This window comes from Ranitomeya variabilis, chromosome 1 (assembly GCF_051348905.1).
Source record: "Ranitomeya variabilis isolate aRanVar5 chromosome 1, aRanVar5.hap1, whole genome shotgun sequence".
NCBI classification, from domain to species: domain Eukaryota; kingdom Metazoa; phylum Chordata; class Amphibia; order Anura; family Dendrobatidae; genus Ranitomeya; species Ranitomeya variabilis.
The window spans coordinates 871713129-871728466 of record NC_135232.1 but is presented as its reverse complement, the minus strand read 5'-3'; the positions used below and the strand labels follow the sequence as shown (position 1 = coordinate 871728466).

The window sequence follows — 15338 nt, the reverse complement described above, 5'->3', positions numbered from 1 at the left end:
GCATGGGGATAACCTTCACTACTGCCGGTCCACTCTGCAGATGGGAATGACATAGCCATCAGCGATGCGGGCCGCGTCCCCTTTTGAGCGTTTCTCCAACAGGAAACCAGCCGCCGGGACTCGGCCATGGTCAACCAGCTGCCCAGAGGCTGGCCGTCGGGCCCCTCTGTGGAAGGCTCCGGAGAGGTCACCCCCCTCTGCGATGGTGAACCGGAGTCCTCCTCCTCCGATGGGGGCCTGTGTTAGGCCGGAGCGTTCCCACGTGGACGCCTGGGGGTCACCATGTTGATCCCTTCCTCCCGCGCTCTCTTTCGGGGGGTGGCCCCGTCTCCTTGGTCTCCACCCTCCATAGAGAATCAGGAGGCGGATCTCAGCCGCTAACGGACACGTTCCCAAGATACAGAGATACTAGGACTGGGCGGCCATTGTTTTTCGCGCTTCTCAGTTCATTCACGCCCACAACTCCACGCCCTTCTTCTCCTGCGCTCCTCGTGGCGCTATAATGGCGGCAGTTTTGGCGGTAAAATGGCAAAACACAGTTCTTGCAATAAATCACAGTTCAAGCACAGTTCTTAGGCACACATGACCCGATTCTTCAGGCTTAAGTACATCCTGTTCGTGACACCAAGTTGGAGTGTCCCCACGTTAAGGGCAATGGGGTACTCGGTACCGGGTCTATCTCTCTCGGTTCTGGGGATATCACGCTGGCCCGACTGGGTCTGTGGCCCTTCTGAGGGGCGCCCAATTAAAGGTGAAGTTTGTCTAGTGTTCGTGACGCCACCTGTGGTATTCAGTCAGGGTGACCGACGCTGCTTAGGGGTCCGCTGGGGTGATGGAATGGCAGCTAGATGGTATACCTTCCCACAGGTGAAGTATGTCCCCAGGGCTTCCCAGATGTGTAGGTGGTGATGGTGGACGTTGTAAGGCGCAATGAATAACGAGGACACAAAGGTTTCAGTCTCTTTACCTTTTACTGAAGACTTCAGCGTCCACAGTCCAGAGTACCGTTCACAGGACAGGCTGAATCCGGCCGGTCTGAAGGCACATCCAGAGTTCCCTTATCCAGGTGGAAATCAGTAGCCTTTCTACTAGCACCTGTGTGTTGTAGTACCTCCCTGCTGAGCAGCACGTGATAGTCCTCACAACTTTCGTGGATGTTTCTGATCTTCTCTCTCTCTGTCCCCGAGATGGTATGGATAGGACAACCCGTATGACGGGGTAGGCCTGGAGCTTATTTAGAGGGACCCTAGTGACGCCTCTCTCCCACAATTTGCCTCTGTGTCTTCTTAGGTATTAAGGTCGGGCAGCCAACTTGGAATTAACTGTCCTGCCGGTCTCTGAAGTATTGCATAGAGCCAATTACTCCCTCGGTGTTCCGGCCATCGGCTACGCGCCTCGGAAGGAGGCTGCCGATCTCGGGGCAGGACTCCTCCCGGTATTGTCTCCTTGTGCTGTGACTTCGTTGCTCACTCTCCACAATATACTTCGCTTCGTGTCCTTTCTTAGGATGCTGCCGCAATGGAGTGCAGGCGCAGCTCCGTAACGTTCTATCTCGTGCTTGACCTCTGTCTGCAGCTCAGATGTTCCTCCTCCTTTCCCTGACTGCCTGACAGGTTCCCTCTGGGTCTAACCCAGGTAGCTCCCGACTCGATGTTATCGGGTCGAAGCCCAGTCTGCTTCTCCCTGACTTCCTATCCAACCCACCAGTTTTACCCGTGTGTGAGGAGTGCCCTAATAGATAGAAGCAAGGCTCCCCCTGGTGGACTGGAGTGTGAAGTGTAGTGTGTGACTGTGATACCTGGCAAGGTGAACTCCTTTAGTACCATCAGACGTAATATCACTCCCCCTGGTGGAAGAGCGACATTACTGCAACGACCAGGACTCTGGGGCGCTGCATATATGTTTTATGTATTTTGCCTAAAATACAAAAGAAATGTGTCCTCTTTAATTTTAGGCCTTTTAGAGATCATTTCATCGTAAACTTTCTTAACTGTTCACAATAACAGTAATTTTGACTAGGGGAGCCCAAACTTTTACACTGTATATACAGTTGTGCTCAAAAGTTTACATACCCCAGCAGAATTTTTGCTTTCTTTGCCTTTTTTTTCAGAGAATATGAATGATAACACCAAAACATTTTCTCCATTCATGCTTAGTGGTTGGGTAAAGCAATTTATTGCCGAACTACTGTTTTCTCTTTTTAAGTCATAATGACAACCCAAAACATCCAAATGACCCTGATCAAAAGTTCACATACCAATTTCTTAATACCGTGTATTGCCACCTCTAACATTAATGACAGCTTGAAGTCTTTTGGAGTAGTTATGGATGAGGTGAAGCTGCCCACTCTTTCTGGCAAAAAGCCTCCAGTTCCTGTAAATTCCTGGGCTGTCTTGCATGAACTGCACTCTTGAGATCTCCCCAGAGTGGCTCAATGATATTGAGGTCAGGAGACTCAGATGGCCACTCCAGAACCTTCACTTTGTTCTGCTGTAGCCAATGACAGGTTGACTTGGATCATTGTCAATTTGTAACAGCCAAGTACGTCCCATGCGCAGCTTCCGGGCTGATGAGTGCAAATTTGCCTCCAGTATTTGCTGATAACGTGCTGCATTCATCTTTCCTTCAACTTTGACTAAGTTTCCTGTGCCTTTGTAGCTCACACATCCCCAAAACATCAGCGATTCACCTCCATGCTTTACAGTAGGAATGGTGTTCCTTTCATCATAGGCCTCGTTGACCTCTCTCTAAATGTAACATTTATGGTTGTGGCCAAAAAGTTCAATTTTGGTCTCATTACTCCAAATTACCTTGTTCCAGAAGTTTTGAGGCTTCTCTCTGTGCTGTTTTGGGTATTGTAGGCAAGATACTTTGTGGCATTTGCACAGTAATTGCTTTCTTCCAGCGACTCCACCATGCAGCCCATTTTTCTTCAATTGCCTCCTTGTTGTGCATCTTGAAACAGCCTCACCACTAGTTTTCAGAGAGTCCTGTATTTCAGCTGATGTTATTTGTGGGTTTTTCTTTGCATCCCGAACAATTTTCCTGGCAGTTGTGGATGACATTTTTGTCGGTCTACCTGACCGTTGTTTTGTTTTTACAGGGCCCCTGATTTTCCAAATGTTAATCACAATTTGAACGTTGCTGACTGGTATTATCAATACCTTGGATATCTTTTTGCATCCCTTTCCTGTTTTATACAGTTCAATTGACAATTCTTTTGCTTTCCCCATGACTCACAATCGAGAAACGTCAATGGCCGCATGAAAGATGCAAGAGTCTGTCCGGATCCCAGAAACTCACTCAGCTTTTATGTACACACACTGATTACAAGCAAACAGGTCACAGATGAGGATGTTACTTTTAGTAGCCATTCAAGACCATTTGTGTTAACTTCTGTGCATGTTATCAGGTCAAATTCACCAGGGTATGTGAACTTTTGATCAGGGACATTTGGATGTTTTGGGTTGTCATGATTTGAAAAGAGAAAACACAGTAGTTTGACAATAAATGGCTTCACCCAACCATTAACCATGAGTGGAGAAAAAGTTTTCGTGTTTTCATTTATATTCTGTGAAAAAAGGCCAAGAAAGCAAAAATTGTGTTGGGGTATGTAAACTTTTGAGCACAACTGTACCTATTTCCGTTTCTTTAAAGGGAACCTGTCACCTCCCCAGGCGTTTGTAACTAAAAGAGCCACCTTGTGCCGCACTAATGCTGCATTCCGACAAGGTGGCTCTTTTAGTTCAGGTCCCTGCCACTGCTGAAATAATCGTTTTTGAAATTTGGCCCTCATACCTCGAAATCGCCACGAGGCAGGTCTTTCCCCCCTAATCCAGACGCCTCCCAGCCGTCACTCAGGGCCTCTGTGCTCCGGGCACCGCCTCCTCTTCCTTTATTAGCGTTCCCGGCGCCTGCGTTGTAATTTTTTTTCAGGCATGCGTAGTTGCGCTGCCCTTCGAACTTACAGTGCAGGCGCCGGGAACACTAATGAAGGAAGAGGAGGCGGTGCCCGGCGCACAGAGGCCATGAGTGACGGCTGTGTGGCGTCTGGATTAGGGGGGAAAGACCTGCCCCAGGACGATTTTGAGGTATAAGTGACAAATTTCATAAACGATTATTTCAGCAGTGCCAGGAACAAGAACTAAAAGAGCCACCTTGTCAGAATGCAGCATTAGTGAGGCTCTTTTAGTTACAAACGCCTGGGGGGGTGACAGGTTCCCTTTAAATTCAATTGTACTTATACTTAGAAATGTGAAACAATTCTCAGCAATGAAGACAAGCATTTTGACTGCTAATAAAGTGTGATACCCAATAATCTGTTTCATTTATGCTTCTGATATTGGGTTAAAGAGGATTTGACTTCCATTCCCATGTCACTTTATTTCCCTGCAGCATCACAAATAACGCCTGGGGGGCTTGTAAGACAAGTCTCTTGTGCCCTCTATTAATAGCTAGACACTATTCAATTCCACTTTTTATTTATCCGTATGCATCATGATAAAATAATTACACATTCTCGCTTGATGCCTGAAGGCACCTGAAATTGCATTTTCTATTTCTGGAATCCCAGTTGCCAATGTAATGAGATAAACAGTAAATTAAACTCATCAAACCAAGCCACCCTTTACAAATGAGTATGCAGATTACCAGTGTCAGAGATGCAAGTCTGGATGAATAATCCTACCTTAGTGAAGTTAGGTCATGACATTTTAGGATCTGCATCGGGGAAGTTTGGATGACATTTATTCCGCACATATAAAAGTTTTACTTCTTCTAAATATCTAATAAAGAATACCATTATATAGAATGTAGCTAAAGGTGTTATTTATTTTGTCCCTTGCAAACAAAGTACTCCAAATTGGTGTCCTCTGATTGTACCGTGGAAGGCTAGCTGAGACCTGAAAGACGTGGTATTATCCGAATGTGATTTCCAGTAGGTGCGTTCCCTTTGTATCCACCAAGTGAGTCTGTGCGGTCCATCACTTTGGGGTGGAGCTGCTGTCACTTCTAGATAACGGACCTTACAGCTGTGGTTCAGACCTCGCAGATTAGAAAAACTGTCAGGAGCATACTTCTGTATTTTGGGTGACATGAATTAAATTCCAGGATCCCTTTAAAGGGTATTGTCACCAGAACCTGATTCCAGCAATGTGTCACTTACTGGGCTGATTGCTGTTGTTTTCATTTCTTGATGATAGTTTTATCAGCAGTATATTATCATTAGCGGACTAGTAAACCTGCTGCTACATATTCATGAGCTCAGTATAGCCTGACACTGATGGGCAGCTTTCTGCCTATGCCCAGCGCACAAAGAAAGCTGCCAATCAGTGGTGTGGGCGGGATTATACCGAGCTCAGCATTTAGAGATCTGCAGTAGATAAGTCTGTGGTCTTTTTCAAAACTACAGCAAGTAGCCCAGCAAGTGATACATCACTGGAATCAGAGTCTGTGTTTCTACATTAGGCTTCTCTCAGATTACATAGCAAGAACCTTGTGACCAATTCCTTTTATGATCCATACTACCAAGGCTGTCTTTAAAGCTTGGCCAAGGACTTGTTTTCATGCACGTTTGCAATAAGTGTGGCTGAAATATCTGAACCCAACAATTAGGCCACATTGTGTTTCTGTATTGCTATATTCCCAGCTATAAAAGTACAAATATACCTGTGTAAGAAACATTCAATTTCAAGTACAGAAGCAGACAAAAATATACAAAACCTTTACATTTCTGTACTCAATGTTATTTCCCCGCTGCTAGCTTAAAGTACTTTTAAAGGATTTTTTCCTACAAGCTTAAAACTGGCTCCATATGACCTTGATAAAATATGAAAAAGCATAAATCAAGCTGTGCAGAGTGTATAACCAGATGCAAATCCCCTCCAAACCATAGATATTACCTCTTGCAAGTGATCTTAAGGCGGATACAGATGTAGTGTGAAAAAATCGAGCAGAACAGAACTTCCCACAGGAACGTCAGCTGGATGTATGGTCCCAGATCGTATCTTTACTCCTCGTCAAGCAGAAGAAAATAATAAGGACAATAATGCTCGAGTACTGCACTGAATAATCTGTGACATAATGTAAATGCTTCTTACCGCTGCTCATATATGTTGTGAGGGACGGCAGTATATTGTCTCTGAATATTGATGAGAACATTTAACCTTTATATGCTTGGACGCTCTCTTGTATATAAAGCTGTACTCACGTTTCCAGATGTAACTGCTACAGGTTCTTCACTAGAAATTGTACTCAAAATGATTCTTTTTGGTGGCTTTTGCCAGTGACAGAGTATATACACACGTGGTCAAAATTGTTGGTACCCCTCGTTTAATGACAGAAAAACTTACAATGGTCACAGAAATATCTTGAATCTGCCAAAAGTAATAATAAATAAAAAATCTATGAAAATAAATGAAAGTGGGACATTGCTTTTCACCCATGCTTCCGCAGAATTAAAAAAAAAAAATAAAACTCAGGAAATAGGTCTGGACAGAAATGATGGTACCCATAACTTAATATTTTGTTGCACAACCTTTTGAGGCAATCACTGCAATCAAACGATTCCTGTAACTGACAATGAGACTTCTGCACCTCTTGACAGGTATTTTGGCCCACTCCTCAAGAGCAAACTGCTCCAGTTGTCTCATGTTTGAAGGTTGCCTCTTCCAGACAGCATGTTTCAGCTCTTTCCAAACATGCTCGATAGGATTTAGGTCAGGGCTCATAGAAGCCCACTTCAGAATAGTCCAATGTTTTCCTCTTAGCCATTCTTGGGTGTTTTTAGCTGTGTGTTTTGGGTCATTATCCTGTTGCAAGACCCATGACCTGCGACTGAGACCAAGCTTTCTGACACTGGGCAGCACATTTCTCTCTAGAATACCTTGATAGTTTTAAGATTTCATTGTACCCTGTACAGATTCTAGACACTCTGTGCCAGATGCAGCAAAGCAGCCCCAGAACATAACAGAGCCTCCTCCATGTTTCACAGTAGGAACAGTGTTCTTTTCTTGATATGCTTCATTTTTCTGTCTGTGAACATAGAGCTGAAGTGCTTTGCCAAAAAGTTCCATTTTTGTCTCATCTGTCCATAGGACATTCTCCCAGAAGCTTTGTGGCTTGTCAACATGTAGTTTGGTAAATTCCAGTCTGGCTTTTTTATGATTTTTTTTCAACAATGGTGTCCTTCTTAGTTGTCTCCCATGAAGTCCACTTTGGCTCATACAACGACGGATGGTGCGATCTGACACTGATGACCCTTGAGCTTGAAGTTCACCTTGAATGTTTTTAGAAGTTTTTCTGAGCTCTTTTGTTACCATTCTTATAATCCGTCTCTTTGATTTGTCATCAATTTTCCTCCTGAGGCCACATCCAGGGAGGTTGGCTACAGTCCCATAGATCTTAATTTCTGAATAATATGTGCAACTGTAGTCACAGGAACATCAAGCTGCTTGGTCTTATAACTTTTACCTTTAACATGTTTGTCCATAATTTTCTTTCTAATCTCCTGAGACAACTCTTTCCTTCGCTTCCTCTGGTTCATTTTGAGTGTGATACACACCATGTCACCAAACAGCACAGTGAGTATCTGTACCCCTATATATAGGCCCACTCACTGATTCCAAGATTGTAGACACATTTGATGCTAGTTAGTGGACACACCTTGATTTAACATGTCCCCTTTGTCACATTATTTTTAGGGGTACCATCATTTCTGCCCGGGCCTATTTCATCAGTTTTATTTTTTTTTTTTATTCTGTGGAAGTATGGTTGAAAAGCTATGTCTGACTTTCATTTGTTCATTTTCATACATCTTTTATTTATTATTACTTTTGTCAGATTCAAGTTATTTCTGTGACCATTGTGGGTTTTTCTGTCATTAAACGAGGGGTACCAAGAATCATATGGAGCATTGTAGGAATGATAAATAGATTACAAACTCAGAGGCATCTAGTTATCACTAGACAGTGCAAAAGTAGAAAAAAGTCAGCTTACCAGACTCAGTTTTCAGACCTCCTGTTTGCACACCGACGCCTCACACGGATGAGGGTGAGACGGCCACAACAAGATCCAGCAAGAGAATTCCAGCAAGTGGCAAAGGTAGCTAAAAATTAACTTTTATTTCTTGTGAATAAAATGAACCAACATATGGCATCCGGCACTTTTAAACACACTAGCAGGCAGTACAAACGATCGTTGGTTCTGCCTGCTAGTGTGTTTAAATGTACTGGATGCCATATTTTGGTTCATTTTAATCAGTAGACAGTGGTACCATTAAAATCATTAGTATCTGCGGATGCGGTATGATTAGGAAAAGATCTTAAAATTCAGCGTGCTGTGTACCTTTTCTCAATTCTATAGCAAAGTTATAAATCACATATCCTGAGATCTGGACCTTGGTATATGAAATGTTTCATTGGTAACTTGAAGGCAGAGCATGCTACACTTCACACACATGAAAGGTTTTCTCAGATAAAAAAAAATCTATGTCTATGGTCCGTTAGAGAATATGGCAGCTATAATTGGGCGCCATTGATTTAGTATAGAGACAGAACCATCTTTTTCAATATTTTACAGATCTTGGAATTGATGATGTTAATGATATATTCCCTAACACACTTAGAGCTAATACATCCCCATAGAAGAAGTTTACCACCACCATGCATTACTGGTGGAATCATGCCCTTCTCATCTTTTGTTTGCGAGTCATATATAAAAAAAAATATGTTGTCATCAAACCAGAATACAGATTCTCAAAAGTGTAACAATATGAGACTTTGTGTTCTGGCCTTGGGGACAGCTCCATGTGTGGATGACAACCATACATTCCAATAAAAACAGTCAAACCAGCTTGGCATGCCATAGGTGTTGCCAGCACTGAGGACTTGCATTGGCAATTATTCTACACTTTGCTCAGCAAAATTTGCAAGGTGAAAGCTTATTGCAAAGCCTGAATGTTCCAGGCAGCATGTCACAAGACCATCTGGTACTGAATTTCTGGAGTACTTTTGCTACTTCATTCCAACTAAATAACAGTGAATTACCAATGTCCATGAACCCTTATCTTTTTCGAGTCTCCAGACAATTTTCTCCTTGTCTTGCCAATGCTGTCAGCATTAATGAACGGGATTCAGTGTGTTCGAAGTGCTAAGAATAGTTGAAAATATAAACCACATAAATGTGTGCCAAAAAGAACACTCCTTTGATATATGTTTGACTAATAAAAATTTATGGGTATCTGCATCATTGTGTTTGTTCCATGCTGAAAAATGGATATGATAAAAAAAAAAGCTTTGTAGTCAACTTCTAAGAAATACGGCACAGTTCGATAAGATACAAATGACAGTGGAAAGTGAAGAGATAAAAAGAAAAGAAGCTAAGGAACTGTGAGCCCTTAATGACCGAGGCAAATTTTTCACATCTGACATGTCACTTTATGTGGCAATATCTCTGAAAAGTTTAATATAGCCAAGTAATTTTATCACTTTTTTTGGGAGATACTTTTTACTTTATGTTAATGGTAAATTTAAGTAGATATGTATTGTCATTATTTATAAAATTATCAGAAATTTGATAAAAAATAAAAAAAGCAATTTTCAAACTTTGAATTTTTCTATCTTAAATTCAGATAGTCCTAGATCCTACTGTTTGGTAAAATACGTCAGCCATATCTCCTATTGTACAAAAAATGTATAACACAAGGTCACATGGTATACATTTTTACTATAGACTTTTGGATGAAATAATCTGGTCTACTACAACATTTTATACGGAAAAAAAATTCTATATTCACCAGTTCATTGAAAGTTTGTTGAAAGCCAAAAAAGAAACTATTTTGGTCTCGGTTGGGTTATTTTAGCTCTATGGATATGTTTGGCATGATCAGTGGACTACACATAATATGAACATGGGGTTCATGCATTATTTTAATAAATTGAGTCATTTGATGCTTTTGCTTTGTAGTAGCTTTTAGTGTTTTTTTTTTTTTTTTTTTTTGCAGCTTAAGGCTACTTTCACACATAGCGCATTTTTGAGCGCTATTTTGCGGGCGCTTTTCAAAAATGCGCAATGTCATTTTCGTCTGCCGGCAAAGTGAATGAGAAATTCACTTTGCCGTTCAGACACACCGCAAAAAAACGCGGCGCTTTTGTCTGCAAACACGCCGGCGTAAAAAGAATTGACATGTCAATTCTTTACGCAGCGGCGTGTCTGCGTATCCCCATAGGGCCCCATATTAACGTGCACACACAGCGCCTTTGTCCTGGGTGTCGGCGTCTTTGTACGGAGGGGTTGACACCCAGGACCGGACGTGACGTCGGACAGGAAGAGGGAAGCCCCCGCCCCCCCAGTGAAGCAGCATGGAGTCATTCAACAGAATGACCATAAACGTGGGGCTGCTGATCGAGACGGTAAGTATCCCCCGTGTGTCCCCCCACTGTGTGTGTGCCGTGTGCGCCCTGTGTGTGTGCCGTGTCCCCCCCGCCCCCGCCCCCCGTGTGTATGTATGGGTATGTGCTGGGTCTGCTGCGGGGGGTGGGGTGGTCTTTGGTGTGTGTGTGTGTGTGTCTCTGTGTGCAGGCATTGTCCGATGGGACTACAAGTCCCATCGGGCTCTGCCTGCTACAGTGACAGTCAGTGACACAGTAGCCAATGATGGGACAGTAGTAGTCCCATCATCCGGCTAATGTGTTGAATGTAAAAAAAAAAAAACAAACAAAAAAAAACACACATATACAGTACATACACACATACAGAACATGCGCCGACATGCGCCACGCGACTGCATGCGCCACGCGACTGCATGCGCCATGCGACGGCGTACGACGACATGCGCCATGCGACGACATGCGCCATGCGCCGACATGCGCCACGCAACGGCATGCGCCATGTGACGGCATGCGCCACGCAACGGCATGCGCCATGCGACTGCATGCGCCATGCGACGGCGTACGACGACATGCGCCATGCGACGACATGCGCCATGCGACGACATGCGCCACGCAACGGCATGCGCCATGCGACGACATGCGCCATGCGACGACATGCGCCACGCAACGGCATGCGCCATGCGACTGCATGCGCCATGCGACGGCGTACGACGACATGCGCCATGCGGCGCCATGCGACGACATGCGCATACATACATACAGACATACAGTACATACATACAGACATACAGTACATATAACATACATTACATACTCACCATCACTTGTCACTTTGATCCCCGAAGCCAGTGTCATAAAAAATATTAAAATAATAAACAACCAATATACTCCCTGATCCGCAGAAATCCAATTAAAACGAGTGTCCCACGACGATCTCCCGTGGAGAACAGGAGCATCTGCTGATGCAACCACTCTCCAGGGGCACCAGGAAGACAATGAGGGGAGGAAGGTATCCTTCCACAATGTATTCCCCACAATGTATTCCTACGCCCCTGTGAGAAAATAGTCCCTAGTTTCACTTTATGGAATGCTGTATGAGAAAGTTCCCACGCAGCTTTTTGCCATAAAGTGAGACCAGTGAACTATAGTAACCTCAGTGATGCACTGCAGGAGCCATTGTCCTTAAATACGTGGCACGTGGCACTTACATACGTGGCACTTATATACGTGGCACGTGGCACTTACATACGTGGCACTTACATACGTGGCACGTGGCACTTACATACGTGGCACTTACATACGTGGCACTTACATACGTGGCACTTACATACGTGGCACTTACATACGTGGCACTTACATACGTGGCACTTAAATACGTGGCACGTGGCACTTAAATACGTGGCACGTGGCACTTACATACGTGGCACGTGGCACTTACATACGTGGCACGTGGCACTTACATACGTGGCACTTAAATACGTGGCACGTGGCACTTAAATACGTAAAATATATTAAAATAATTTTATAAAATTGTGAAAGCGGGGAATACCCCATCCTGCATGGAAACCCCCGTTCTTTAAAAAAAAAAAAAAAAATTCAGTGAATTGTGAAAGAAGGGAATCCACCTCCTGCATGGATACCCCCTTTTCTGAATATTTTTTTTTTTTCGTATTCATTACACAGTGAAAGCGGGGAATCCGCAGTCTTGCAGGGAAGGCCCATTTGTTTGTTTTTTTTGGGTGTTTTTTTTGTAATAAAAAGGCGTAAGCGTAGAATCCCTATTTATTTCCAATTTAGTTTTTAAACCTAGCAAAATATTTATTAAAAAAAACGCTCTTCACTGGATTTTCTGTCCCCTGTGCGTGTGTGTCCCCTGTGCGTGTGTGTCCCGTATGCGTGTGAAGGTAATAACAAGCAGTTGGGGTTGTCATTCCTCAGCAGCCTGTGTTACTTTTTCTGCCTCTATCAAGTTTGTCAAATTTTGTGTGTATAACTAATAGTAGTTAATGTTTTACCTTTTTTAGGTTCAAAACTTCCCATGTCTTTGGGATAAGGGGTGCCGGGAGTTTTCCAACAAATATACAAAAACTGCTTCCTGGCACAAGGTCTGTGTCACCCTCTATCCCCTGTACGAGTCATACACAAAGGAGCGGCAAAAAGAAATTGGTAAATATTTTCCATTTTGGAGGAGTATTTTTGAATTTCTTGTCTGTATGTAGTTGAATAGTATATTAATAGGTTCAATTTTTCACTTTTTAGTTTCAGCCTTGAAAACCCGCTGGAGGTCGGTGAGGGACAGATTTACACGGTCACGGTCAGAAGCACCAAGTGGCTCTGCGGCACCTGCTTCTCAAGGGCGTTTTGAACAGGAACTCCAATTTTTAAACGGCAGTCTACATTACCGACCGTAAGTATCAGTAACGTCTTTAATTTTGAATAGAAAATAAAATGTATTAAAACTATTGTTTTGATGTTTCTCTTTACAGAACCATAGGCAATGTCCAGCCGATGACCGAAATCCCGGCCACAGCAACAACTCCAGTGTATGAACATGCTTCACAGCCTGCTACCAGCTCTCTTCCAAATGAGCCAAGGCCTGACCCTTCTACCCAAAATGATGATCTGCCCCTCTCCGAGACTAGTTCATTGGCATCGCCACCACCGCCACCAACACCACCTCCACCTCCAGCCTCAACACAGAGGAAGAGGAAAAGAGGCTCTTCAAAGGAGGATGAGGAGACGGCTGCATTGGCAAGGGCAATTTCTCTAATTGATCGCCAACCTGAAGAGGATCAATTCTCAGCATATGGAACCACTCTAGCTTCCAGAATGCGTACTATGTCCCCCGAGGTCCAGGACTCCTGCATGACGTATCTTTCAATGGCGGTGACATGTTTTAAGAAGTATCCGCATATAAATCCAACCTTTGAAGAAATGGTTTGTTCACTAAACCACATCTGGCATCCACCGACGCCGACTCCTCTTGCACCTGCAGCAGCATTCAATAAACCTCTGCCATCTGCTCCAAGTGCTGCTGCAGGTGCAGAATCGACATGATGTTAACTCCAGTGTGTATTGTATTCTGAGTCATAAAGACAGGAAATGACCTCAATGACTCTTTTTTTTTTCCCCCTTTTTTTTTTTTTCAAACAAACTTTAGTTTCAGTACACAATGCTGAAAAAAACGCAGCTGCAAAAAACGCAGCAAAAAACGCAGTGTGTGAAAGCAGCTGCGTTTTTTGCCTGCGTAAAAAAACGCAGGTAAAGCAGCAGCAAAATACGCGCGCGTAAAAATACGCAGCAAATAGGCTGTGTGTGAAAGTAGCCTTAAGCTGCTCTTGCTCTGTAGATATTGGATTCCATATACCAGATTAAAAAGAAACACATTTACCATTTCTTTTGCTAATGAAATTTCTTCTCCTCCCATCCGACTTAGGAACATAACATTTTATATAATTGGGCTGTTGCATAGATTGCTGGTCTGCACATCTGGGAATAAGTTTCCATACAAATGTGGTGTTTTAAGTTACTTGCAAAAAAGAAATGTTGAAATTACAATGCTGTGAATTCTTAAATTATGCAATGATGACATTTGGAGTAACAATCCGATCTGTTAGCATTTTAAAAGCGAAATTAAGCCAAGAAATTTGTCATAAAGAAAGAAAGAAATGGATTTGAGTAATAAATCCCAGGGCTGAAGGGTGTGCCTTTGTAAATTATGAAAATGTTCACAAAGGTGATTGCCTGACATATTCTAGTCATTAATAATAAACCATGTACTGGTGTAACATTCTGCTCTGGGTAACACAATGTAACTGCAATATAAAGAAAATTCTCTTCAGTGTAGTGTGGAAAATCTTTCCTATCATATTACCCAGCGTGGATGATGTGGGTTTATTTCCCCAGAATGGATTATTTTTGCATACGCTGTACAGTATAATATTGTCCACAGTCCTCTGTGAACAACATAAATGTCTGCGACGTATAGTTGGGATCAGGGCCGACGGAAATCCAGCCCGGTATTTTGTAAGCACCCAGGCCCGACAGCCACCTTTTATAGATTTGGGTCTCTATCACAAATATTATCTGACCTGGAGGAAATAAAGATATACTGCAAGACCAATATTTTCCAATATTATTGCACATAAGATTAAAAAATACCTCTACGCCATGACTACATAGTACCACTACATAGTGACAGAATAAGGCTATCAAAATAATAATTAAAGAGGTTGTATTCCCCCAAGTACGTTTTCGGCAAGTAGTAGTGCAGCCTGCCAAATTCTAGTGGTATGTAATATACACACCATTAGGATTCTGCTCTGCTTGCTGAGTTGAGCAGTTATCATTTGATCACAATTATGTGATTTGTGCACTTGTGGTCACATGCCAACTAGGATCTCGGCTGCTTTACTCAATGTTCTATTCTAGTCGACTCGTGACCCCAAGTGTACAAATCTCATACTTGCAACCACATGACATCTGTTGGAAAAGGCAGGTGGATCCAAATTCTAGCGGGGTCTAGATTACATACCGTTAGGATTCTACTAGCTGCAGTGCTTGCGGACAATTTATTCTTGGATGTGCAACCCTTTAATAACAAACATAACTGTACCAAGACCAATATTTTCATCAATTTTCCAATATAATAGTCCATAACCACAGATTACCAACATATACAGTAGTGATAATACTGCCATACTAATATGACATGATGGCTCATAGCCCCAGAAACAAGTTATTATGCCCCATAGCCCATTGTACACAGTATGATGACTCACCATCCTATATACAGCCCTCTATATACAGTATGATGGTTTCCATAGCTTACTATATACAGAATTATGGCCTAAATACAATATGATGCCCCTGAGACCCATAATAATATATTTTTTTGAAATTATACTCATCCAATTCTTGTTCCCCATTGAATACATCCTCTATCTTGTC

At 42.9% G+C, this 15338-nt stretch overlaps 1 protein-coding gene and 1 long non-coding RNA gene across 2 annotated transcripts in view; both read left to right on the top strand.

Moving 5' to 3' along the window:
- TSPAN5 (tetraspanin 5) overlaps positions 1-15338 on the top strand; it is a 207313-nt gene that overhangs the window by 91165 nt on the left and 100810 nt on the right. The window lies entirely within an intron of this gene.
- Positions 11754-13121, top strand: LOC143775257 (uncharacterized). Its single transcript, XR_013215613.1, has 3 exons — positions 11754-12554; positions 12648-12795; positions 12875-13121. It is a non-coding gene; the product is annotated as an uncharacterized LOC143775257 (long non-coding RNA).